Consider the following 5,492-nt stretch of genomic DNA (forward strand, 5'->3'; position numbering starts at 1 on the left):
GTTTAGTCCTGGTTTAGTCCTAGTTTTTAGTCCGGTTTAGTCCTAGTTTGTCCTGGTTTAGTCCTGTTTAGTCCTGGTTTAGTCCTGTGTCCAGATGAAAACAACATTAAACGTGAGAAAACACATGATGTCGTCCTTTTAGTATTCGTTTCGATGACAAATTTTTCACCGCGACGAAAACCACGTGTAATTTTCGTAGAGATTTCAAAAATAAAAATGTAGCGGGGTGTGGCACGTCCCCCGGGGTGTGTGTGTGTGTGTGTGTGTGTGTGTGTGTGCGAGTCCGGGGTGTGGACACGTCAGTCTCGTCTTTATAGTCTCTGTCTCCAGGACGGTGATTCTCAGTCCTGGTTTAGTCCTTGTTTAGTCCTGGTTTAATTTTGGTTTAGGTTTACGTCCTGGTTTAGTTCCACCCTCTCCAATTCTGGTTAGTCGTTGGTTTATTTTTCAACGAAAACCACGTGTAGATTTCGTGATTTTAAATGTATCAGTGTCGGGGTGTGTGGTGTGTGTGTGTGTGGGTGTGTGTGTGCGAGTCCCGGGGTGTGGACAGCGGTCAGTCTCGTCTTTATAGTCTCCTGTCTCCAGCGACGGTGATTCTCATTCTGGACGCGTTCACACCTCTCCCACTCTGGTTTAGTCCTGGTTTAGTCTTGGTTTAGTCCTGGTTTAGTCTTGGTTTAGTCCTAGTTTATCTCTGGTTTAGTCCTGGTTTAGTCGATACGAGACAGAGGAGAGTTTTCAAAGCGTCAGTGAGACGTTTCTGCAGTACGAAAAGCACAAAAAACATAAATAAATAAATCATTAAATGTTCTATATTATGCAAAACTGATTCAAATATCACGTCTATATCGTACAATTTGACATAAAACTTAATATTTTTCATCATTTTACGTCAGATGCCCTTCCTGTTAATAAAATCAGACACTCGGCGTTGTGTGAAGTGTCTTGCTCAAGGACAGAAACTGTACGAAAGTCCTGTAGTAGTTTAGTCCTGGTCTAGACGTGGTTTAGTCCTGGTTTTCAGTCCTGGTTTAATTTTGGTTTAGTCCTCGTTTAATTTTGGTTTAGTCCTGGTTTAGACCTGGTTTAGACCTGGTTTAGTTTAGCTAGTGTTTTATTCCTGATTTAGCTCTGGTTTAGTCCTGGTTTAAGAAACTAGTTTAGTCCTGTTTGACTCCTAGTTTTAGTCCCTGGTTTAGTCCTCCTGTTTAGTCCTAGGTTTAGTCCTAGTCCTTTTAGTCCTGTTTTACTCCTGGTTTAGTCCTGGTTTAGTCCTGGTTTAGTCCTGTTTTACTCCTGGTTTAGTCCTGGTTTAGTCCTGTTTTTAGTCCTGTTTTAGTCCTGTTTAGTCCTGGTTTTAGTCCTGGTTTAGTCCTGGTTTTAAGTCCTGGTTTAGTCCTGGTTTAGTCCTGGTTTAGTTTCTGGTTTAGTCCTGGTTTAGTCCTGGTTTTAGTCCTGGTTTAGTCCTGTTTAGTCCTGGTTTAGTTCTGGTTTAGTCCTGTGTCCCAGATGAAGAAACAACATTATAACGTGAGAAAACAACATGATGTCGTCCCTTTTAGTATTTCGTTTCGATGACTTAATTTTTCACCGCGACGAAAACCACGTGTAGATTTTCGTAGAGATTTCAAAAATAAAAATGTAGCGGGGTGTGTGCACGTCCCCCGGGGTGTGTGTGTGTGTGTGTCCTTAGTGTGTGTGCGAGTCCCGGGGTGTGGACAGCGGTCAGTCTCGTCTTTATAGTCTCCTGTCTCCAGCGACGGTGATTCTCATTCTGGACGCGTTCACACCTCTCCCACTCTGGTTTAGTCCTGGTTTAGTCCTGGTTTAGTCTTGGTTTATCTCTGGTTTAGTCCTGGTTTAGTCGATACGAGACAGAGGAGAGTTTTCAAAGCGTCAGTGAGAGGTTTCTGCAGCACGAAAAGCACAAAAAACATAAATAAATCAGTAAATGTTCTATATTATAACAAAACTGATTCAACGTCTATATCGTACAATTTGACATAAAACTTAATATTTTTTCATCATTTTAACGTCAGATGCCCTTCCTGTTTAATAAAATCAGACACTCGGCGTTGTGTGAAGTGTCTTGCTCAAGGACAGAAACTGTACGAAAGTCCTGTAGTGGTTTAGTCCTGGTCTAGACGTGGTTTAGTCCTGGTTCAGTCCTGGTTTAAAGCTAGTTTAGTCCTCGTTTAATTTTGGTTTAGTCCTGGTTTAGACCTGGTTTGGTCCTGGTTTGGTCCTGTGTTAGACCTGGTTTAGTCCTGGTTTAGAGCTAGTTTATTCCTGATTTAGCTCTGGTTTAGTCCTGGTTTAGTCCTAGTTTAGTCCTGTTTGACTCCTGTTTTAGTCCTGTTTTAGTCCTGTTTTAGTCCTGTTTTAGTCCTGGTTTTAGTCCTAGTTTAGTCCTGTTTGACTCCTGTTTTTAGTCCTGTTTTAGTCCTGGTTTTAGTCCTGGTTTAGTCCTGGTTTAGTCCTAGTTTAGTCCTGTTTGACTCCTATGTTTTAGTCCTGTTTTAGTCCTGTTTTAGTCCTAGTTTAGTCCTGTTTGACTCCTGGTTTTAGTCCTGGTTTAGTCCTGGTTTAGTCCTGTTTTAGTCCTGTTTTAAGTCCTGTTTTAGTCCTGGTTCAGTCCTGGTTCAGTTCCTGGTTTAGTCCTGTTTTAGTCCTGGTTTAGTCCTGGTTTAGTCCTGTGTCCCAGATGAAGAAACAACATTATAACGTGAGAAAACAACATGATGTCGTCCCTTTTAGTATTTCGTTTCGATGACTTAATTTTTCACCGCGACGAAAACCACGTGTAGATTTTCGTAGAGATTTCAAAAATAAAAATGTAGCGGGGTGTGTGCACGTCCCCCGGGGTGTGTGTGTGTGTGTGTGTGTGTGTGTGTGTCCTTAGTGTGTGTGCGAGTCCCGGGGTGTGGACAGCGGTCAGTCTCGTCTTTATAGTCTCCTGTCTCCAGCGACGGTGATTCTCATTCTGGACGCGTTCACACCTCTCCCACTCTGGTTTAGTCCTGGTTTAGTCTTAGTTTAGTCCTGGTTTAGTTCTGGGTTAGTCCTGTTTTAGTTCTGGTTTAGTTCTGGTTTAGTCCTGTTTTAGTCCTGGTTTAAGTTCTGGTTTAGTCCTAGTTTTAGTCTGGTTTTAGTTCTGGTTTAGTCCTGTTTTAGTCCTGGTTTAGTTCTGGTTTAGTCCTGTTTTAGTCCTGTTTTAGTCCTGGTTTAGTCCTGTTTTAGTCCTGGTTTAGTCCTGGTTTAGTCCTGTGTCCCAGATGAAGAAACAACATTATAACGTGAGAAAACAACATGATGTCGTCCCTTTTAGTATTTCGTTTCGATGACTTAATTTTTCACCGCGACGAAAACCACGTGTAGATTTTCGTAGAGATTTCAAAAATAAAAATGTAGCGGGGTGTGTGCACGTCCCCCGGGGTGTGTGTGTGTGTGTGCACGTCCCCCGGGGTGTGTGTGTGTGTGTGTCCTTAGTGTGTGTGCGAGTCCCGGGGTGTGGACAGCGGTCAGTCTCGTCTTTATAGTCTCCTGTCTCCAGCGACGGTGATTCTCATTCTGGACGCGTTCACACCTCTCCCACTCAATTTACAATTAAGACCATTTCAGAGCAGCCGAGCGTGAAGGGAGCCGTGTGCCGGGAGATGGACCTAAACTCTGAGCGTGTGTGTGTGTGTCCGTGTGTGTGTGTGTGTGTGTGTGTGCGTGTGTGTGAAGGGGGGTTGTGTGTCGGTGTGGGAGACAGCAGCGGTCAGAGGGTAGCTGAGAAATACTTGTTTAGCATCACACATTTAGTCCTTTCTCCGTTTCGTCCGAATGTTTCCGGCTCTAACGTCATTATATTTAAAGCTGCATTGCGTAACTTTTTTTTCTGCTGGAGGTGGGCAGGTCATTGCTCTGCCTGGAATGTTCCGCAGTGTGACATTAATCCAATCCAGTCCAATCTTTATTTGTACAGCACGTTTTATAAATAAGTTAATTTCCAAAGTGGTTCGCATAAAATATAAAACCGATGAATAAAAACAATAAATGAAACAATAAAAACAATGAATAATGTAATAATAATAATCATAAAAATATAAGCAATGAATAAAAAATATAAAATAAATACATGAAATAAGTACTAAAATTAATCAAATCAAAACAGTCAATAAATAAAAATAAATAAAAAGATAAAAGACAACTCGCGGTGTTAAAAATCAGAGAAGTGGGTCTTAAAACAAGATTAAACAGCTCTACCTCATATTTATTAAATTGCAGGTGGTTTTATGTCTTAAAATATCCAGAAAAACTGTAAGCGGGGTCGCCTCTCCACAGATCTGACCTGTAACTCGGTCTGGTTTGGTCTCCAATGAAGATAGAAGGATTTATTATGAAACTGTGAACCATTCCAGACAAAGTAACAACATTTCCATGGAGAAAATCAAATGTCAGATCCTCCACCAGAAAAGTTACACAATCCACCTTTAAGATTTGTTAAAATATATCTATATATATATATATATATTTTGGTGAAGTTCATAATTTTACTTCTTGGTTGGACGCAGGCAGCGGACGTCGAGGTAATTCCTTTCCAGCTGTTACCTAGCAACCATAATGTAAACAAGGGCCAAAACTTGACTCAATAACACAATTTGCTATTTTTTATCTTATATTTTTACATTTCACAATCACTTTGAGTTATTATTGTTATTATTTTTATAACAATGTTTTTATTTCATTTTTTGTACATTATCAAAGCATAATTACCAGTTATATGCCAGTTTTGTACATGAAAACAACAAACAAAAAAAGACAGATCAACTTCAGAGTTAAGAAATAAGTTATAACCATCCATACATTTTTTTCAACATAAATATAAATATATACTCATATAAAAATATAAAATGTATAGATGCATACATTAAAATAATAATAATTAAAAGGTTCACAGAGTAATTTCAGTCTTCAGCACCATCCACCAAATTAAGATTCTCCACAAACATTTTAAGAGGAGCCCAAACATTGTCAAACAATTCCAACTTGTGTTTTTGGGATATTATGAGAAAAAGAAACTCTGCTGGATTTGTTGGAACATAAAAGCGTCAAGTCTCTGGACGCCGCCACATGCAGTGGAAGAGAGTTTCTTTAACTTCAGCTCTTACTACAAATATTCAGTATCTCTTATTATTTTGTTTACATTCTCCATTCTTCTACCCAACTTTAAATTCCTATTAAACACTAACCAGGACTGTCTCTGTGTCTCTGTGTCTCAGTGTTCAGTGTCTCTGTGTCTCTGTGTCTCTGTGTCACACTGTTTCAATGTCTGTTCTCTGTGTTTCTGTGTCTCGGTGTCTCTTATTTTCTCTGTCTGTGTCTGTGTCTCTGTGTCTCAGTGTCTCAGTGTCTCTGTTCTCTGTCTCATGTGTCTGTGTCTGTGTCTCTCTTGTGTCTCTCTTAGTGTCTCTCTCGTGTCTCTGTGTCTCTGTCTCTGTGTC

The sequence above is a fragment of the Boleophthalmus pectinirostris genome, unplaced genomic scaffold, assembly GCF_026225935.1.
Source record: "Boleophthalmus pectinirostris isolate CB_2022bp ecotype Guang Dong unplaced genomic scaffold, ASM2622593v1 HiC_scaffold_9, whole genome shotgun sequence".
NCBI lineage: Eukaryota > Metazoa > Chordata > Actinopteri > Gobiiformes > Gobiidae > Boleophthalmus > Boleophthalmus pectinirostris.